This window comes from Nannospalax galili, unplaced genomic scaffold, assembly GCF_000622305.1.
Source record: "Nannospalax galili isolate Female #2095 unplaced genomic scaffold, S.galili_v1.0 scaffold266, whole genome shotgun sequence".
In the NCBI taxonomy this organism is placed as follows: domain Eukaryota; kingdom Metazoa; phylum Chordata; class Mammalia; order Rodentia; family Spalacidae; genus Nannospalax; species Nannospalax galili.
The window spans coordinates 456,471-480,213 of NW_008355390.1; positions in this window are offsets into that span (position 1 = coordinate 456,471).

The window sequence follows — 23,743 nt, forward strand, 5'->3', positions numbered from 1 at the left end:
CATGGAGGGACACAGTATTTTTATATATGATAAGACCAAGGTTTTAGCTTCTTATTCATTCCGATGGCTATTAAATATTTTCTTTATTAATGTTTCTTTGGGTTATTAAAATCATCTACATGTATTTGTTGGTAAACTGAGATGCAGATGGATTAGGAGTTTCTGTTTTAATATCCTTTGCAAAGAACATTTGTTAGTATTCTTTCTAGAACTTTATAATTACCATCTTAAATAAGATTATCACATTATTTTTAAATTATACATATTCACTTTGTCTCTTTCTAATAATTACTATTTTGCTACTTCCCTTCAATTAAAAATTTTTAAAAAGTCTCTAAAGGATTTATTTCTGTAGTTAGTTTGATGATTTTACAGTTTCTAAAACTGGATTTGTATTTTCTCTAGGTTTTCTCTTTGTCTTATTGTAGTCCAGGTAAACACTTGAGATAAAGACTTAGTTTGAGGGGCTAGAGAGATGGCTCAGCACTCAAGAGCACTGACTGCTCTTGCAGAGGACCTGGGTTCCCAGCACCCACATGGTGGCTATGAACCATCCTTAACTCCAGTTCCAGGGGGAATCCAAAGCCCTCTTCTGACCTCCATGGTAATGCATGACATGGGTGCACTCACATACATGCAGGCAATACACGTATACACATAAAATAAAAATAATAAAAACCAACCAAATAAATAAATAATAAAAGAATTTGAGTATAATAAATACTAATGTATATGAATTTGTCTCTGAGAATATCATTGGAATTACATCACTGTTAAAATGTGGTGCAGAACATAATATTTCTAAACCTGCTTCCAAGTATGGTCTCTACAGTTCCAATAATTATTAAAGTGAACAATTTTCTCTTAATGTTGCTTTTGTTTTTATTATTTAAAATATTTTGAAAAAGTTTTTTCCATAAAAAAACTTCTAGTAATATTAAATTGTGTTTTTTTCAAAAAAAAAATTCTAGTAATATTAAATTGTGATCATATGTTATTTCTGCAATTTCTTGGTTTTTTAATGTGGGTATATTTTTGGAAATAAACAAAAAAGTCTAATTTCTGTTTGCAAGATACAAAGCTTAACAAATATCTGTCAACCACTTTTCCTCTTATAAACTGCATTTGAGTCTCCAGTAATTTTTGCTGATATTCATTTGGTAGTATTTCATATTTCATTTTCACTTTGTATTTCTTCTTGAAACATCTTCATAAATTCTATGTATCTGCGTAATCATCTAAGGGAAAGACAACCAATATATTTGACCTTCCCACTTAAAATGAACCTCTTACTGTATCCTCCCTTTCATATCATTTCTTCTTCTCATATCTACGGTGCCTTTCCATTTTTTGCCAATATAATTTATACTTAATATGAAATTCTTATTTTTTTAATTTTTAAACAGTTAAGAATTTAACAATTTTTATATCTGTATTCAGTTTTATAAGCATATTACCAATGATCATATAAAAAAAAATGCCTTCTCTTTGGCCCCCACTGTGTCCTGTCTAGTGACCAAGGCCCAATACATCTCCTAGGAATTCTGGTTAGGAAATCATTGCCTAAAAATATGAGAAAGACTATGAGATCTGCACTAATAAAACTTTTGCCCCATAATAAGTATTGCTTCTTTGCCAAGCAGCTCTCAGGTAAACATATACACTAACATTCAGACACTATATGTGCATTTCTCGTGAGGTTTTGGGGGCATCACATTTCCCTTTGGGTTTCCTAGCCCCACAAGATTCATTCATTCATTCTCTTTTCCTCCCATCTAGCCTCCCTCCTCCTTCCCTAGTCCCAGCACTCCCATTATTCCAATCCTCCCCCCAATAACACCTGCCTCCCACCATCCTCCCTCTCCTGACTTCCCTGGCCCCTAAACAAGGCACCTTGCCTGTCCCTCCCTCCTCTCTTCCTTGTCAAACACTCTCACTTTCCCTATCATCTCCCTGAATTTCAAGCCACTGGAAGATTGCACATATGAACTTGTGGCAATGGTGGCATTGAGCGCAGGACCCATGCCAACTCAAACAAGAGCCTGGAGGGGGCGCAGAGAAATGGGCAGTAGGCAGGTCCCAGACTGAGAACAATTGAAGACTGATGGCTACTGGTTGAGGGAGAGCATTCCTTACATAACAATCTCTAGATGGTCTCACTAGACTCTAGTGGGTGAATTTACACTGAAGGACATCTGGGTACAAATGTTTGACTGGGTAGGACTTAGCATGTACGGCAGAATACATGAGGTCAGGTGGGGAGATGGGTGGCATGAATGGGGTAGAAAGGTCTAAATTTGATTAAAAACTGTTGTATGAAATTACAAAAGCTCAATAAAAATTTTTAAAAAATTATTGCTTTGCACACAATTACCATCAAGATTATGACGCAGGCAAAGGGTGGACTTCACCATGTTCATCTCATCTCTGAATGGGCAGAGTCACACACTTTGGAAGGAAAACTTTTCTTTTTCCCATGTATCAATATTCCTGGAGTATGAGATACATAGATTCACTTCGTTGTTAATGGATCCACCTATAAATAACTCTAAATGTTGCTCTCAAACTCAACTATACATGGCAGTCACATGGGGACATTTTTAAATGATTCTGATGACCCGGGTACACAGCAGACCAATTAGACCCACATTTCTCTTGTTGAAACCCAGATTTCACTTTTTAAAGCTCCTCATGTGACTACAGCCTGCAGTCAAGAATATGAACACAGTCGAGTTAAAGGAGGTCAAAGCCTTAGTTGCTGTGCCATTGACCTTAGCAATGCGAGTATTGCCTGAGTGTAAGTAAGTGCACCCGTGTCGTGCAATGCCGATGGAGGTCAGAAGAGGCTGTCTGATGCCCTGAGACTGACGTTGCTGACAGTTGTCAGCTGCCATGTGGGTGCTGGGATTCGAAGGGTCTTCTGCAAGAACAACCAGTGTTCTTAACAGATGAGCCATTTCTCCAGCCTTTTATTATTTTTTAAATTATTTACTTTGTTTTTAAAATTTCATGTATATGTGTGTATTGCCTGCATGTAGTAGGTAAGTGCACCCATGTCGTGCAATGCTCCCGGAAGACAGAAGAGACTGTAAGATCCCCTGGAACTGGAGTTAAAGGATGTTAGCGGCCGTGTGGTGCTGGGAACAGAACCCAGGTCCTCTGCAAGAGCAGCCAGGGCTTTTTAACTGCTCAGCCATCGCTTATCCTCCACCTTTGTTTTGTTTTATTTTATTATTTTATTTTTCTATTAAAAGCAGAGGTTTTTATTGGTTTGGGTCCACAGGTTTGTTTTGTTTTTTTCACATTTTCTCCGGGTACAGGGAGGCCTCGGGCAGGTCATGTGCAGCACTTGTGGGGTGGGATGGATCCAGGACAGATATAACAGGCCATTACAGGAAGAGCTTAGGAGGTTTCAAACCCAGAAGGACAAGCTGGGCCTCAGTTTCCCCAGGTCTGAGGATCTTAATGAAACCTATTCAGTCCCTCATGCCCTGGAGTTAAAACAAAAAACAAAAAACAAACAAAAAAAATTTTTTTTTTCTTCAAACTGTCTAAAATTTCTGTAGGTTTGCAAGCAACAAACTAATGTGGAAGAGATGAAGAAAACGGAAACTATCTGGGGCCAGCCTCGACTCCACCCCACCCACAGAGATTCCCCATCCTACTCCTCTCACAGGTGCGTTGGTCAGTCCTGGTTAGAAAGCAAGGCATGATGGGAGAAAATAAACCGCCAGGCATAGATAACAGACATGTCACCCTAGACTTCAGAGTCTAGGCAAGAGGATTGCTGTGAATTCCAGGACACAGTGAGGGTTCATCTTTTAAAAAAAAAGAAAAAGAAAAAGAAAGAAAAAAATACACTAACACAGGACATTGAGATGATCGCTACCTGGTGGTCACTTACTGGTAGTAGCCTGGAAACTTGGGTATCTTGCTTGGGTCTTTTACCTCAGATGGAGAATCAGCCACACCAGGGGCAGTATTTGAGGTCATAGATCTGCCATCCCACAAGACCTGGATGCTTCTTGTTGGTGTCCTGGTTGTAATCCATCTTGCAGCAACACAGAGGAGGTGTCTCACTTGTCAATGCCCAGCTTCCTGTTGTAGTTGAGTTTGTTGGTACTCAGAGGGGGCATGCTCACCTGGCTGAAGCACTTGTTAGTACCCATCTGTAGGCTGATGATGCAGTGGTCCATGGGCAGTAGGATATGGTTCTTTGAGTCATAAAAATGCCTTCTGGTGCCTTAAGCTCCCGCCTTTACTTTTTAAAACAGGCTCTATCACTTGTCTGGAGCTTGTAGAATAGGCTGTACTATCTGGCCAGTGAAGGCAGGGGTCTGCCAGTCTCTGCCTTCCCAGTGCTGAAATTACAAATAGGTGCCACCATGACATCATACCCGTTTATATTTTATTACTTTTATTTTATGTGTGTCTGTGTATTACCTGCATGTAGGTAAGTGCACCCGTGTCGTGCAATGCTCCCAGAGGACAGAAGAGACTCCTGGAACTGGAGTTACAGACAGTTGTTAGCTGCCAAGTGGTTGCTGGGATTCAAACCCCTGTCTTCTGCAAGAACAGTCAGTGTTCTTAACCTCTGAGCCATCTCTCTAGCCCCTGCCCCCTTTTTTTAAGGTGGAGAAGTTTTGACAATCAAACTCAGGTTTTCATACTTGCTGGGCAGGCACTGAAATATCTCCCCAGACATGATGCTTGATTTGGGATAATGTAGTTAGAAGATGGCTGGTGAGAATGTTCAGCAGAAAAGAGCACTTGCCAAGTCTGTGGTCCTGAGTTCAATTCCTTGAGTCTGCATGATGGAAGGAGAGAATCAATTCCTGAGATTGTCCTCTGACTTCCACACATGCTCCATAGCACCCAGGTACCCACACATATTCATATTAAACTCAAACACAAAATAATAATTAATAAATGTAAATTTTTAAAGAAGTTAAAAGCCAAAAATTAAAAACAAAACTTTCAGTGGCATTTTGACTATATGAATCTTCCCAAACACAGTATGAGGTGATAAACTAGCTAAGCTATTTTGTTATGGATAGGACTTACTTTGTAACAAAAGTAACCAGTTAGCTGGTTTATAGATGATAAGCATGATTCCATTTAGTTTTTTTTTTAAATATACAATTTTCTGCACAGAATCAATTTAATAAACATATAGAGATAGCCTACAAAAGAGACAAAGTTCACAGATTAAGAAATTTTTGTCTTTTCCCTTGGCAAACAAATTACAAAAAAGTACCATCTATTTATTAATTAGACTACTCTATCAATATTCTGCTATTAGTGTGCTCAGTGCACTTGATAAAGGCAGATAGCCATATATATGCATATTTTTACTGATTTTTTTGTTTTTATTTCATACATTTTAATCATATTTGACTCTCTCCCCTATCTGCACCTCCCTATAGCCTGTCCATGGGATTTCATGCATTCTGTCACATATGTTAAGGCCTATCAAGTCAAGAGTCTAGTCTTCCTACCCAGATGTCCCTCTGTGTGAGTTCATCCTATGGAGCCTATTCAGTCTGTCTAGCATCACTCCCTTAAAGAAAACCAACTCTCCCTCACCCAGCAGTGATCAGCTACCAACAGATCCTCAGCTAAGGTTGGGGCCTCCTGCCCATTTCCCCAGTTTTATGCTGGATTTTGTCTGATGAGTTTGTATGAGTCTTGTGCATGCTGTCACCATTACTGTAAGTTCATATTTTGTGGTTAAATTTCTTCCTAAAAGAGTGTGTAATTTGAAAAGTATAGTTTGGTTTAAAAAAAAAATCCCAATCAGGATGATCTTACAGGAAAATATTCAAGCTGACAGTAAATGTAAAATGTTCTCAAGGCTTTCACATAGTCCAGTGATTCTCAAATAGTCTGGTCCTAACAGAGAGTTTGAAAAACGTAAAATCCTGAGCTGCACCAACCCTGCTGAGTGAAAAATTCTCAGGTTGAGGCCAAATATCTTTGCTTTAAAAAGCCCTCTCTCTAATTCTGTTATGCGCTATACCCCATAGTTGAGAATCTTAGATATGGCAGAAGTGCCAACGAAGGAAGTCCCTGATTTATTGTGTATAGAAAATAATTCTGCTGCAGTAAAAGAAAATCTTTTCATATGAAGTTCATATTTATCTACAGGAGAAACAATCAGTGCATTTTCACATCCCTATCATCCACCTATAGATCCATGACTGGCTGGCATCATCTTTCAACAGACACTCAAGTGACCATTAATTCCTTACATTTGCTTTCAAAAATTCTTTTGAGCAGCAGAGTATTAGATTTCATGTGTGCTTTACTTACCTCATTGAGATAATGTTACTATAATGATCTCACTCATATGTTGCATAATTAGGCCTAATATCTCTCTAATGAGATATACCATGTTATTTGGAAGCAGCTGTTCTATCAGGGATAGCAAAGGGCATTCTATGCTAAATTTTCCAAGGCACTCAAGGAAAGTAAAAACGGTTATTTTATACAAATTATTTTTATTCATTTCTTTAAGAATCTAATTGCATTTGCATTGATAATAATATTTGCAATAACCCAGAAGGCTAAAGGCGACAACTGGTTTGGGAAGGAAATGGCATGCAAAAAATTTGTTACATTGAAGAATAAGAAATCAGTCAGCTAAGAATGTAGAACATATTTGTCTAGCATCCTTGTTCATTTATATTACAGGCAAAAAAGCATATTACATTTTAAGAAGAGTATTTTTCATATGGAAATATTTTTAATGCATTTGATCTTTTATGAAAAAGCCAGTAGTCTTAACTATTTGGCAACATGTTTTCAGTAAACTACTTGTATATGTTTATAAATATGAGCCAGAAGTAGACATATAACCACGGAGGCTGTTTCATTGGTTTATTCATTCAAATAATAATACCAGTGTGCCTTTTAAAATCTAGATAAATGCACAATAGACACGTGTAGATATATAATGCGCACTGAACAGAGGCTTAGCTGTTAATTCACATTCAGTGAAATTCTCATCTCCCTGATCAGTGTAAACACATACCTATTTATCTAAACTGCATTTGTTGTTAATGAAACCAGAGTATGCAGCATTTTATGAAAGTGTGGTGAATTAATGGATAAGATTACCTCATCTCCCCACAGCCTGAGTCTAACAGAAGAGGAAATTAAGGGAGACAAACCGAACTGTGATGCTTAGGGACTCCCTTGATTCTGCCTGTCACTGTTTTTTAAACCAGCACAAGGCCTCAGGGGAGTCTGGCTGTTCTAGCCTCCCTCAGCCAGCCAGACGGTAACGGCCCACTGCTTTTATTCATTACCTTGAATGTAATGCACTAAATTTAACAAGTAACACACTCAGCGGGAATTTATTGGCCTTTTGCAGCATGATTGCAAGGTGGGATATGGATATGGATTCCAATTACTGTTGACACCCAGATAAGAAGGAGAAAGCCTGTCTATAATTATGAACCGAAGATGATATTCCAGCAAAGTGAAAATAAATATCTCAGTACTATTTAGAGAAAAATTTTATTCTCAGATTTAAAGAACTTGCCATGGTTATTCAATAGGAGTATTCCAATTAAGTGTAGCAATAATAAAATAGCAATACATAAAGGAAAGAGCTTCCATAAGCAGCAAATAGCTGCACAAAGCAGATGTAGAGTACAGGGAATGCTAACAAATTTGAAAGATCGACTTGTGCTCAATATGCAGATTAAGGGGCAGAAACAAAAACCTTTAAAAAAGGATTTTTTTTAATTTTTATTTACTTTTAGGTTTTTATTGAAGTTTTTGCCATTTTCATATTATAGAGTTTGATGGTATTTAAATTCTCTTCCCTACACACACATCCCCTTCCATGGCCCTCACCCAATTTAATATACTCTTTTGCATACATATAGTATGGCCTACAGAGTCTTATTTGTGTCCACAAATTCTTCTTCCAGTATTAATAGATAAATATCTAGTAATAAGAGATAGAAGGTATTTTTCTAAAATATTCATTGCATATATCATTTTTGTAATTCTGGAATTAACTGACTAAATACTGTTGACATATAGATATTTATGAAGGTCCTTTTAGTCCTTGAGTTGCAATAGAAGACTGGGAGAAAGAATCAGAATTATTAAGTCATTGCAGGCCAAGGTTTGTTGTTATGATTTGATTTATTTATAAAGGCCATAGAACCATAATAAATACAAAGGCATAAAAGGGAGAGAATAGGATTCCATTTTGCCACATTGCATGTGAATGAAAAATGCAGCAGAGCACATGGCATATGAAAGCGAAAAGGAGCAAGCCTCTACATGATTAGCTAAAGTGACCAAATTGAATTATTGAAAACATGATCAGCATGCATCACTGGTAAAGGGTGGACCCCTTACGTTACACAGAATCGTATCCTGGATTTAAGAATTACTTGCTCTCTGACCTTGGGCCACTTGCTCAATCTCTCTTGGCCTGTATCCTATATGATAAAACAGACATAATTAAAGTAGTTGACCGTGTGGCCTTATTAGCATAAAAAATTTGCAAAATTCTTGAAGATAATGGTGGACACAAAGGAAATACTTAATAAATATTAACAATATTATATTAGCTTACATTATTTTATCTTACCGAGCATTAAAATTTATTAAGGCAAGAAGCAAATACACAGTTTCTTTTTAAAAATATTTTATTTATTATTCTTATTTTATGTTTTTGCGTGTTTTGGCCGCATGTATGTAAGTGCACCTATGCTATGTACCACAGAGGTCAGAAGAGGATGTTGGAGTCCCCTGGAACTGGAGTTAAAGATGGTTGTTAACTGCCATGGGAGTGCTGGAAACCAAACGCAGGTCCTTTGCAAGAGCAGTCAGTGCTCTTAATCACTGAACCATCTCTCCAGCCCACTATCTTTCTTTTAAAAGTTGATATGCTTCAGTATAAATTTGAGTTGAAAAATTTCAGGGGACAAAAAGACACCTGAATTAGTTTAAACTAGAGTCACAGTTTCTCAGCACAGTTTTACCATATAGCTTCATAATATTAAATTATTCTTATGATAACATATTTGATAGATAATATTGATCTAATGTTACCTGTTTTTAAGAAGCTTGGGGTGAAACTGTAGAAAATGAATACTTTTATGTATGTCTCTAAAACTCAGCATATGGTCTCATACTATCCATATCTGAGATACTTATTTATTAGGTATGTGTATTTGGACTCTTGCATTCACTCATCAATATAGTTACTCCAGGTACCATTTCTGTTTTGTAGCAAATGAGATGAGTGATGAAACTTGATAATTGGTTCTTTATAGACCATACAATAACTGGTTTCAGTAAGTGAGATGATAAAGGCCCATAAATGACAATATTTCTGGATAAGGGAGGAAGTATGTTTGTATTTACAGGGCTTCTGCTGTTCAAAATGGTAGTTGGGCCAGGCGTGGTAGCACACGCCTGTAGTCCCAGAACTTGAGAGGAGGCAGGTGGATCTCTGTGAGTTCAGGGCCAGCCTGGTCTACATAGTGGGTTTTCGGACAGCTGGGGCTACAGGGAGACCCTGCTTCAAAAAGACAAAAGAACATGAGTACAAGAAAAATAGTCTATATTGTGTCATGAAGTCCACTGCTTTTTCCCCAAATCTTGTGGGACTCACTTAAGAACTAAACAATTAGAATATCAAGATAAATTTATCAGAGATGCACAAAGATGATTTTGATAATTTCACCCATTGAAGCTTTAGGGGGCTGTCTACAAAAGGCTGATAAGGCCAAAATAAAGACTTAAATAGTGTGAATTCTATTAACCTTAGGAAGCCCCAGTATAACAAAAATGATTATTTAAGACCAACAGTTTAACCCACCTATCTATCAGGTAGTATCCTATTGTATCAGTTACATTTCTCAGTACCAGGACAGAAAAATTGACAGAAGCAGCATAAGGGAAAAAAGGTTCATTATGGTAAAGGGATTCAGTCCTTTATATAAGGGAAGGTACAGTGGCTGAAGTGGCTGGATCCTCGGCATCAAGAGCTGGGGTACATCTCTGTGTCTGGATCAAGAATCAGAAGGCTGGATCAGAAACTTATTGGGGTGTAACATTCCATGCCTGCATCCTGATGACTCATTTCCTTCAGCTGTACCTCATTTCCTGTAGGATCCACTACGTCCCAAAAGAACACCACCGGCTCTCGACCAAGTGTCCAAACATATGCATCGATGGGGGATAGTATACATTCAAGCCATAACATCTATTGTAGATCCACTTGTTTGATCTTTACCTTAGAATTCACAAGGCATCGTGTAAAAGCTATTCAAACAGCTAACAGAGGCCTTGTCTTCAGAATTTGAGAGTTTAGTAATAGAGGACTTAAAAATAAGTAACTAAAATAATCCTTTAAATCATAAGTAAATGCTGATATTAAAGGTAGTTTGATGACTGACCTACTAATTTATTTTTTCTACAATGATGTACTGAAAGTCTCATCATAGCCAGGTCTATGCCATCTCTGAGGACACTGTGCTGATCAGATTAATTATGTCACTGCCCTCACTGGTGTTTACATTCTAATATCATAGAATAATCATGGAATTACAATTTCAGTCAGGGTGCTGAGTACCATGGGAGCCTTGGGAAGGAGATCAGAAGTGTTTCTACAGGAAATAAGTTCACAGGTGGTGATTCCATCCTCATACCAACTAGAGTGATCAGAGCTGCTATAATCCCCCACTCACGGATAAGAACTGAGGAACAAAATCATTAGGTAACAGATCCTACAGCTGGTAAGAGAGATATCTAAGATCCAAGCCCAGGTCATCTGAACTCTGATTCTTCTCTTAATCACTGTGCTGTAGAAGTCCATGAGCACTTGTGAGGGGATAGTGTGAAGATACTCAGCAGGGAGAAGGACCTCTGGAGACGGAGAGCCTGGGAAGGCAAACATCTCAGTACTCTGGTTCACAGCAACACTGTCCAACTGAAATGTGAAGAGTCACTCATGGTAGCTTAAATTTTCTATTTGGAACATTAAGGCAACAATGAAAGGAACAGAAAAGCACAGCCATTCCAGAACAGAGTTTTATAGTTTCTTGTAAAACCAAATATGCAATTACTCTACAAACCAGAAAGCAGACTCTTCATCATTTACTTCAGGTAGATGAAGTCATACATTCACATCAAAACCTGTACAAGAGTTTTTACAGAAACTTCATTTAAAACAATATCTGAAACTACCCCAGGTGTTTGCCATTAGATGGATAGATTTTTAAATGATGGTACATCCACCCACGGAATATATTTGCAATAACCAGTCAACTTCAGAGAATTATGCGAGAAGGAGAAAAATGTCCATTCTCAAAAGAGAGTATGCTGTGTGATTTTTCTTAAATATATTGAAATGGTAGAACTGTAGAAAGAACAGCCTAGTGTTTATTAGACATCAGGGCTTCCAGAAGGATAGGACATGTGATGGAGTTGGATGTGGTTATAAGAAGATTGGAGGATCTTTAGATGAAAGAACTATTCTCTATTTTGATGTGGTGGATACACAAAACTGCCCTTAGGATAAAACTACATAGAACCAACACACACACACACACACACACACACACATACACACACAAATCAATACAATTGAATTTGGTGAAATATGAATATTTCACTGTCAATATCCTTAAGACAATATTGTGAGTATAGAATTGAAAACATTATAGTTGAAGAAAAACTGGGTAAAATGTACACAGGATTTTCATATATTTTTCCTTTTTCTTATTTATTTATTTCTACTTTATGTGTATGAGTATTATGCTTGTATGTGTGTAAGCGCACCCATGTTGTGCAGTGCCTTTGGAGGTCAGAAGAGGGCATCAGATCCACTGGAACTGTAGTTACTGATGGTTGTTAGCTGTCAGGTGGATGCTGGGATTCGAACCTGGGTCTGCTGCAAGAACAGTCAGTGCTGCTCTTAATGGCTGAGCCATCTCTCCAGTCCCCTATATTATTTCTTATAACTACATGTGAATCTAGAGTTGTCTTAAGAATTATAAGAAACATATTGAGGACACTGATTTTATTTTAGTATAATATGTGCAAAATATTTTCATTTTAACATAACAATGTGAAATTATGGAGATATTTCATAGTTTGATACATTCCATTTGAACTAGCCACATTCTAACATCAGGCAGGACTAGTGGCTACCATCTTGGTTGTGTAGAAGAGTACAATGACAAGAGTTAAAAGTGGAGCTTGGAGGGCCAGGCATGAGTCAGGTTGCAGAGACAATAGCACTTGCAATGAATTTCAGTCTTTACTGATTCACAAAGCCTTATGTAGTAGAAATCACTCATATTTCTCATTTTTTCACTGCCCTTTTCCCATATCAGATGCCTTATGTTCCCTGGAAAATGTTAAGTGTACTTCAACCTCGGGAAGCCTTGCTATGGTTCTTCCTGCCAGGAGCCCTCATTCTGAGGCATTCTCTATATTAGGAATTATTTCTACTTAGATATCTCTCCTAAGTTCTAACCTAACCAGCTTATATATAATAACATCTTTCTTCAGTACCCAGTGCTAAGGACTATTCTGTTTTTCTTCCTGGATTGTAGTTGTGTATCTAACATTCTGTATTCTTAATTGTTCACCAGTTTCCTACAGAAGACAAAGATGTTGTCTACCTTTGATTATGTGTATTTCCCAGAACCTGGGACAGTTCCTGGCATACACAACACACTTAAATATATAGTTAGTTGCTGAAAAAATTGTTTCATGAGTTAATGAGTTATGTTTACAGTTTTCACACATCTTAAAAAGATTTTTTTTCAAATAAATTCAGTATGTAATTTCCTTGAGTTCATAGTGTACATAATGAATTTCAGAAATTGAGTCAAGTTTCCTGATTTTTAGTATGGAGCACTGACTCAATCTTTTTTATGTCTCAATAAGGTCAACAATTTATTTTTAATACAAAAGTAAACTTTTGGCTAGAACACTTGCTTTTCTTTAATATTGCCATGCACTCTCTCTGCCTCTCCTTTTAAATATAATGTTGTTGCACGTTTCCATTTTCACAACAAATGTATGGTTTTACTAATTTAATTTTTTATTAATAAATATATAACCACTCTCAAAACGTCATTAAAATTCTTCTGGTACTTTGGTCCTCAAAGTATATGACCTTTTTGTAGCAGCATTCTTCTAACAATCTCAGTTATGATCTCTTTCTTACTCGGATTTCCATCACTATACCCTTTAGCAGCTTGAAGTCAACAACTATTGCAATCTAACTGTATCAAAGATATTTATGAAAATGTTCTCACTCCAGAAAAGCAAAAACTATCATTTTCTGTCTTTATCACTTGCATTATATCCTGTCTTGTACTTCTTAGTTTGTCTTAAATATTTGATGAATTGAATTGAAATCTTTTTAATGTATGCATACATATAGAAGATTTGATGTGCAAACATTGTCTAAATTTTTATTTTTTTTATTTTTAATACGTTGTGTTTATGTGTATGAGTGTTTTGCCTGTGTATATGTAAATGTACTACTTGCATGTAGTGCCCACAGAAGCCAGAAGAGGGCATTGGATCCCTGAAACTGCAGTTACACATAACTGTGAGTCACCATGTGGGTGCTGGAAGCTAACTGCTGAGTCATTTCCCTAGCCCAGAAATTTCCTCTTAAATACAAATCCAGTATAAGTCCCAGGAAAGAATTAATTACTAACTTCTGTGATACATTAAGGATTTTATATGTGATCTTATTTGGTCTCCGTAAAATATGAGGTAGGTATTATTGATTCCTCTCTATTAGAAGCTGGTAGCTTAGAAAAAAATATATATAATGTTTGCAAGGTCCATTGATTATGTGTCACATTTTTCCTACTCTGTTGATCTCAAAAGCCAAAACTGTTATTTCACAATTTCCAGTGGGGTCCCAATATGTCAAAATAGAGGCAGTACCTAAAGACAAGTTATATGAGCTATTTGGAGAGGTAAAACTGACAAACGATAAATTATCCAGAGAAATACAAAAAACATATATTTGACTTCCAAAACAATATTTAACTGAGCTTAAAGTTTTTGAATGTTTTTAAGCAAGAAAATAGCATGCCCCCCAAAAGAAAAGGTTTGTCCTTTTTATTTGGATCCTAGGTGATTGTAAACCCTTGAACTTCCCCACTTGATGGGGATATCTTTGTTATTCATGGCAGGCATTTTGAACAACCAGCATATCAACCAATCATTCTTATATACACCCCTCAATCTACCACTGAAAATACTGAATAGTAAAACCCAAGGGAGAGTCTCCAGATAGCCACACTCCATGTCGACTCTTATGACTGAAATATATCTAACAAAAAGCATGTGTTGCAACTTCACTGTGAATTGGATAGTGTTGGGAAGTGGAGGCTAATCAGAGGTGATTAGCATGATGATAGTTTGAATGGACTGGCATTATTGTGGGAGTGGGTAAATTATAACAGGAAGATCTCTCCTCTCTCTCCCCCGCCCCCTGTCTTTGCTCTCTCCTCCCTATCATTGCATGATGCAGTGCACAGGTCCTCAGTACACACCAGCTCTTCAGTCTGGACCTCTAAGACTCTAGAACTGAGAGCTAAAAGAAATACATTTCAGTTTTTGTAATTTTTTAAAATTTTAATTTTATATGTATGCATGTATTGCCTGCATGTATGAAAGAGCACACATGTCATACAGTGCCCATGGAGGTCAGAAGAAGGTGTCAGGTTCCATGGAACTGGAGTTATGGACAGTGGTTAGCCACCATGTGGGTCCTGAGAATCAGACCTGGGTCTTCTGCAAGAATAGCTAGTGCTCATAACCACTGAGCCATCTCTCCAACCCATTTCTGTTTTAAGTTGACCTGTGTGTGGTATTCTGTTGTATTATCATAAAACAGACCAAGACACAAGAAGAAGAGAAACACATCCTGTTGACAACAAAACCTTTGCATTTGGGTTCCATCCAGACTTTCTACCATGAGCCTTTTCTTTGGCAGTTATCTATATTATTTGCCATGTAAATGAGACAGTATGCATAATATATTTCAGAAAGTTTGGATTCTTTCAAGTAAATTATTGAATTTGAAGGTGATTTTAGAAAACTGTCAGCTTGCAAGTGATAGCAGCAGTAAAGGAGGAGCTTATAAGGAGCCTTCTATAACATTTTGAGTTGGAACCTATTTCATTACAGTAGGTCTAACAAGTCTCCAAAGGACACTGTAGTTTGAAAAAGATCATATGTTAACTTGAGGTAGATGTATACCATGATTTTAGTGATTCTTGAAATTGTCTATAGTAAATTAAAGGTATACAGTGAGAAAAACATGGAAACTGCCCTTTTAGAGTCAAAGTATTACCGTATTGACATATTTTGGTGTTACACCAGAAATTATATTTGGCTCAGTATGAGAAAATTTTCCTATCTAAAGACGTCACGATTAAAGTTGTAAGCTCTCTACCTTTGAAAACGTTAATTTCTAGAGTAGAATGCTCTAAAAACCACTATTGCTATGGGATTTCAGGCAGAGAAGAGGGTGTCTTATTTTGTTTCACTTAATATGAGCTCACTGAAAAAAAATCCGATAAGCTGTCCAAATATACCTTTTAAAATTAAGGATGAATAGTAGGGAGATATCCTAGAAAGCAGAATTTGAAGTTCCATAATAGTGGTTGTCATTAGGGTGAACTAAAGGCTTATTTTCAAAAGCTTCTAGAAGAAAGTTAGACTTCTTCTACCTGTGAGTCTAGCACTTAGGATGTATAGGCAAGAACATCTTGTACTTGAGGTCAGCCTGGCTACATTGTCCAAGAAAAAGAAACAAAGAAAAAAAGTCAGTGGAAGGCAAGCTTTTTCAGAAAAAACTGGTCCGTCAACACAAAATTAATGAAACATGCATGAGAACTGGTATTCTGTTATAAATCAATCAAATTAGAGAAAGTATCAAATGATTCATAAAGAATGATAAAAATCTAGTTACCACACAAGAGCATAAACTATGCACTTGACAACAATTGAATTTAACAAAAATTACACTTACATATTCAGAAAGGAAATTCATTTCATAAAACTCTTTTTAATTCTGTAATTGCTGGCAAATTGTGCCACATCAATAGCAGCTGAAATATACTTCTGAGACATCCCAAATAATTGCCATTTTGATGTACTAAACTGCATTTCAGGTTCTTGAGTAAAACTCTCAGAATTTTTGTCTCATTAATCAAAGAAAACCTGATGTACACTGGGCATGGTGATGCTGCACATGGTGATTCTCACCAGTAATCCCAGCACTGGGGAGGAAAAGCAAGAGAATCAAGAATTCAAGGTCATCCTTGGGGTAATACCAAGGAGCCTCCTATGTTATATGAAACCCTGTTCCAACAAACAAATACTGGCCTACCCGTTCCTTCAAAATCTAATATGTTCCTTGCACACATTTCTGTTAATATTCTAACCATCCCTGTAAGAGTAAGCAACACAAAACCATCTAAGGAGGGTTAATTCTGAGAGTCTGATACATTATAAAATAAGAACTGAAAAATCATTTCAACTCAGTAAAAAAAATCCAAAGCAAAATTGAACTAGAAATTTCAATACACATTTCTCAAGGAAGACATATAAATTATCCACATATATAAGAAATTGTAATGGCACTAGTCATTAGGGGAAGAAAACAGATTAGAATGACAATGAATAGCAGCTCACACTGATCAGAATGACTGTTATTCAAAAATAAAATTGGTGAGGATGTGGGAAAGTGCAACATTTTTACACTGAGGTTGCTTATAAAGAATGTTGTCTCATTAAGAAAATAGAATAGAGATTCCTTCCTGAGTTATAAATAAGCAATTCTTTGATCCAGCAATTGCACTTACAAGTATTTATCAAAAAAATTAGCACAGGATTTCAAAGAGACATTAGTACCCACTTTCTTGTTTAATTAGTCATGATGGTAAAATGGCTCAATGGGTAATGGTGCTTGCTGTGAAGCCTGATGACCAGAGTTCTATATCTCAGACCCACGTGGTGGGAATAGAGATCTGACTCCCATAAATGGTCCTCTGACCTTTATATGATTAACATGTAAAGTGTGCACCCCCGCCACACACACACAATAAATAAATGTAATAAAATATGTAAAAATCTTAATATCTGTTAACGGATAATGGATAAAGTATTGTCAGATATATGTGTATATGTATGTATGAATATACACATATATGAAAGCTATTCCACATTTTAAAAGAAACTATGCAAGAAGCAACAATACTGACATTGAAAACGTCATGCTAAGTGAAAGTGAGCTAGTCATAGAAAGATACCACTTGACTCACTTATGTGATATATTACTACCTAATTTGTCCCATCTAGGGGCAGTGGGGATATCTCACTACTACTCAACAGCCATAAAGTTTCAGCCAAGCAAGATGAATAATCTCTAGATACGTGCCCTACAATGTACCTACAGTCAACAAAGTGTATTGCATACTTCAAAAATATCTCTTGGGCTGGGCTTGTTGGTACATGCTTTTAATCTCAGCACTCATGAGGCAGAAGCAGGATGATATCTCTGAGATCATGGCCAGTCTGGTCTACATAGCAAGTTCCAGAACAAATGGAGCTACAGGGAATACCTGTCTCAAAAAACAAACAAACAAAAAACAAAAATACTAAAGAATTTTAAATCTCTTAGGTATTTTTCACACTAAAATAGCCTTTTTAATAATATATATATTTCAGATCAACTATGCCCAGAGTGTCTTATCACCATGGAATTGCCTATGGCTATCCTTGTCCATATTCATAATGAGAACACATTTTTGCTCCAAAAGATCAGCCTATCTCAGATACCCTACTGTGACAAGTTGGATATAACTGGAAAGAATAGTGTAAAAATTATACAATAGAAAAGAGTCTAATTAAAACATAGAAAAAGCTTCAAAATGCTCACAAGATCTGAGAGATGGCTCAGTGGGAAAGAGTGCTTGCTCTGCAACCCAAAGACCTGAATTCATTCTCAGTACCCACATAAAAAGCTGAGTGTGGCCACATGGGTCTGGAACCCTACTGCTGTGAGAAGAAGAGACAGGAAGATCACTGGGCCTTCCTGGTCAGCTAGTCTAGTCAAAAAACAGTGAGGCCCAAGTTCAATGAGACTTGTGTCAAGGGAGCAAGGCAAGGAGATAGAGCAGGACAGTTTATGTCCTTCTGGCTTCCATGTTCATCTGTATACACACACACACACACACACACACACACACACACACACAAAGGAGTTTTCACAATCATACATTGTAACACAACAATATATTAAACAAGAAATGTATCTATATTCCTATTAGGTGATAAAGCAGTCACAAAATAGAAGTATAAGAAGTAGGTCACAGACTCTCCCAGTTTATTTGGTGGATTTATATAACTATTCCTGGAAAAAAGTCTTTCAAATTTCTAATGTGGTATTAAAATAGATTCAAGAAAACTCAAACTGGAAAAGAACTTATTAACCTATAATACAGCTTTTGTAGTCAAAGCAAGATATTTCAACAACAGTTTCCAAATAGAATAGAAGTGTAATTTTAGGGATACATTATTGAATAACTGAAATATTTCTATGCAATACCATAGCACTGAATAAAAAAAGGCATCCATATAAATAGATGTCTAATGATAATTTAATTAGCCCCAATAAATATATAGTGAAAATATATTCTATTCACATTTGACAAGTAGATTAGAGTTCTGTTACAGTAGACTAGCTAGTTCCAAATTAAAAACCACTAATTCGTCTGGCCTTTTGTTCATACAAGTAACAAGAAAAGGAACCACAGAGCTTTTTTAAAAGCCATAAATTTCACTTCTATAAATAGCCATATACTTTTGTGAATTCTCAGGAAAATACTTATACTTTTCAAAGACAAAGAAGTACAGTGAATATTGATTTCTAACAGTGTCCATATATTTTTTATTAATTTCAGATCAATGTCCATTTGAAATTTGGTAACTCGGATCAGTCATTTCAAACACACATACATGCACACACACACACACACACACACACACACACACAAAGCTAGAGTCTTGCTATGTGGTTCTGATTGACCTGGAGTAACATTATAGCCTAGGCTGGCCTTGGACTTATGCCAATCCCCCTACCTCAACCTCTTGAGTGTTGGGAATTCAGGCTCACTGTCAGTGTTTTGCATGGTATTGCACTAGTGTTTCACAACTGTCCTGGAATTGTATTATATGTAGCCACACAATATAAGAAATCCATGTTACTAATCAAACTCAGTTTTCATTGAGACTTGAGTGAAGTCTTGGTCCTTTGTTGGCTCATCCTGGGTCTTGAACTCATTGAAGTGTATTTGTTTGGATTATAGTCAGTCTGAATCCACTTTCAATCAACAAGTGAACTGTGCTTCTACGATGCTTTCTATTTAACATTGAAAGAAAGTGACACAGCTTGACCCATGTGAAGTGTTATGAAGAGCTTCAGTCAAGTGGTGACTTTTTTATTCGGTTTGGAGTATTTTGTCGCTATCTTAACCTTAGGCTGGCATAATTGTGAATAGTACATAAAATCCCTCTATCTGTGTTGCTTCAGTGTTAACTGAAGGCCTTAATAACATGAAAATACTAAAATTGGATTGGGTCTGTAGCTAAATATTGAATTTTAATATTTGTAACTTAAACTAAGATGATAATAGGTGCCATTTACTGTGTGCATTTTAACCAAATTGCAAGGTAGAGCTTATCTAGAGCACTACATTTATAAAGTTCTCAGAACTTACTGGCATTGCAAATTATCTAGCCAGCTTCTCTCATCAGTCCACCACTCTTCTAGACTTTGCATTGGCCGCAAGAGTTGCTAGCAGTTTTAAATATATATCCAGACACATGCTGGAGTTTGCTCCTCCTAATTCAAGAGACAATGCCCCCCTCCACCAACACAGTGTTATTTGACACACACAGGGAGTTTAATGTGGTCGTGGTGAATTTAGACTATAGGCATCAGTAAACGTCTTTTTCTTCCTTTCAAAATCATTTGTCAACACTCTACTGTATGTGTATATTATGCATTCCGCAAGAAATGTTGCCATTGGGATATCTGCCCTGGCCAAATTGTTACTACAACAGAGATTAAAAAGTAGGAATTATCATTAGGCACATGAAAAGGAAAGGAAAGAAATCAATCTCAGGTGCAGTTCATATGTTCTGAGACTAACTGTCCCTCAACCAGCTTCATTTTTTTTTTTCTTTTAAGAATTTGTAAGGGAGCAATGGCCCTTAGGGCATTGTTGAATAACAGTGGGAACATTAGGTGTCAGCAAACCATGGGTTGTGGGGTAAATCTTCCCAATTCTGGATTTAATAAAGCACCCATTGTTGATGTGCTTTTTGTTTTCTTCACACCTCTGCAGAAGTGCAGTCATAACATGGACTGTATAGCTGGCAAAGTCAAAAACATTTACTATCTGGCCCTTTACAGAAAAAAAGGTTTCCATGAATGCCAAGGGCACGTGTATGTCTGGTAAGTGTAATGCTTTGTTTTGAATTTAGATGATTCAAGAACATGATATTCAGCAGAGGGGATGGCTCAGCCAATAAGAATGCTTGCTATGAAGACATGAGGACCAGAGTTAAAATCCTCAGAACCCAGCAAATGACTTCTCTTGTCTTTAACCCCAGCATTGGGGTCTGAGGGGAGTGGAGGAAGGAGGATCACTGGGGATTCCTGGTTGCCAGCCTAGCTCCGGGCTCAATGAGAGACACTGTCTCAACAGAGTAAGGAGAGTGACAGAGCAGGGCATCCAAAATCCTCTTCTGGCTTCTCTGTGTGTATAGAGGCATACACTGTCACACATATGTGCACATATAACACACACACACACATACACACAAAGTACTAATGAGCTCTAAATTTGGTGACAAGAACTGTAGCAATGTAGGTTCTTATATTGTATCCTTGTGTCTCATTCTCCTTCGTTGTCTAGAGAAGGATTTTATTCATTATGTACAGAAAACATTTGTGTCTTCATATCACTAAGTCCCTGAGATACAAAGACATTCGACTTGAGCATCTTTATTCATTCATTTATTCATTCAACAAATATTTGTTGAAGGCTAACTTGGGTCCAGTCCACTAGGTTCTAGATATTGGGGATATAGCTATGACTAATCAAGGCTGCTGCTTGAATGGAACTTACATTTTAGTGGGAAAGGTATGTAAGCACACACTTGCTGGGATTTGTTGGGTGTAATATCCAGAACTAATAATTCCCATGAAGAAACTTAAGTCAAGAAAGGTGTTGGACACTGGGATGATTCCCAAGATGCTTAGATAAGCAGCTATAAGGAGATGCCATAACTGTAAGGAGATGCCATTTGAACAGAGAGACCCGAGTGTAGTACAGGATAGAAGTATGCATTCCTGCAGAGGGAGCAGCAAGGACTAAGACTCTCCTGTTACCATGAGTTCATACACTGAAGGAAATGCAAGGGAGAGGATGAAAGATGATCAGTTGGAGAAGTGATGTCAAAGAGGCAGGTAGGGCAGTCATACGAGGGTTTATAAGACAGTATTTTTAAAAGCTATTCCAATAACACGGAACCCAGTGTGAAGTTGTAAACAGAATACAAATGTAGAATGATTTGCATTTTAGACAGGCACACTATCTCCTCTGGGTTATAAAGTGAACCATAGCAATTCCCAGCTCTTATGACAATGTAGGCAAGAGACAATCTATGTTCATAGGGCTCAGAAGTTACCAGAAATCATAATAAAGAGGATTTTGTTAGAATGAAAATGCTCGCAAACTTCCCATGTCCTCTCTATAACCAAATATTTAGCTCTTACTACATAAGAATAGAGAAGCCATACATTCATTCAACAATTAGTTATTAATCATCAATAAGAGAACAGTCACTGCTCTGTAGTTGAGTTCACTAGAAAATAATGGACGAAGCTGAGTCTCTCATATATCAGTACCGTTTTACTTTAATGAAGCCTCTACTCGCTCTGACCTCAACAGTGCCCTCTAAATGCTATGCACATGGAACATAACTGGTACCCTGACTCACTCAGCCTTTTGTTATTCTGTCCTTATGTGGAGTTTGAGCAGAAGAAGTGGACTATAATAGAATGTGTTCTAAATGAAACATGAACACAGCCCAACATACAATTGTTGGATGTTCTAATCCCCTGTACAACTTGAACCTATTATTATTTATGGAGTTGGGTGACTCTCTGCCATTTTAACTACAGAATTTCTTTAATTCATTTTGCTTTTACTCTAAAATTCCAGGCAAATCCATTATATATAAAATCAGGAAAGACAGTTAGTTCTCAAAGCTGTGGATGAAAATGCCATGCTGATATTCCTGATATTAGACTTTTCAAAATCTAAACACTGCAGGTCTGAACTTAGAAGAGAGGAAACATCAATGGGTTAAAAGCATTCAAGAAATAGGGAAATTACAATGACTATGAAAAGTTTTGCATCCTATCTATAAAATATGCAAATATTCATCATAATGTTGACTTTTTTAATTTTGGAAATGCTTAGTGTGTACAACTATGACCATATGTTCCTTAGTGTTATAGTGAAGATAAAATGTAAAGCAAGTAGTTGGTAGTCTTCCCAACTTTAGGTGTGGGTGAGCTGTGCTGGACTTCCTCTACCTCATAAGCCAGGCATAGGAGTATACCAAGGGAACTCAGAAGGGTTAAAGTTTTGTCTGTGACACTGAAATTGAGGCCAGCTGCAGGTCATATTCACGTCCCAGTCACAGGAAAATGAACCTGTGAGACAGAACCTAATTATCTGCTAAACCAAAAGCCAGTCTCAGTTCAATAACTTACGACAGAGCTAGCAGCCAGATATAGTGTTACCATGGCAACTTTGGAAAAAGCTCCACTGCAGTTGAGAATAAGGAGGAAAGGAAGGAGACTGTAACCCTAAATGTGCTGTAGCCATTTGATCTCAGACAAGTGGGTTTGTCTAGGAAATCAGGCTATTCTGCACACGCCTACCATTGTCTATTCAGTTTAATATCTGCAACAGTTACTGAAAAGAAAAATAAAATTACAACGTTCCTCGAGCTTAAAAATGATTCTCTAGTTTACAGCTAAATCGGAATTAATTTTAAAGGAGAAATACAAGCGTGCACTTTCTTCTCCTTGACAACCAGCAATACAGACCAAATAGGACCCAGAGGGTAGGATTTCTGGAACACTGCACCATCGAGATGAATAAAGTTCAAGTCCATGAAATTCGTTGTCAGTTTGCTTTTTTCTGCTTCCCAAAAGCTAAGATGTTTTTGAGGGGAAAGTTTTGGGAACTGAAAAAAAAAATATATTTGCTTTTCCGAAGAGTGAGAGTTGAACTGGAGAGTAGGATTTTTTTTTTTTTCCATTTTAAACCCTGCCTAAAATAGTTTTTTTTTTTTTTTTCTTTTTAATCCCTGCCTAAAATGCAAGTGGGATGATTTTCTGGAAACTCAGCTAAGAAGACTCAAGGACTAGAGAGAAGCAAGGCCTTCCATAATGGTCATTTTAGTTCTCGCCAATTCACCTTTGTAGTTATTTCTTAAGGGCACTGGATATCTAAATTTTGCAATTAGTGACTGCTTTATGCGTGAAGATTTTTAGAAGCCACTTGCAATAAGTATCATGCAAATAGCAACTTAGCAACAACACTAGCAGATGAAGAAAGGAAAACTTAACCTGCTGCCA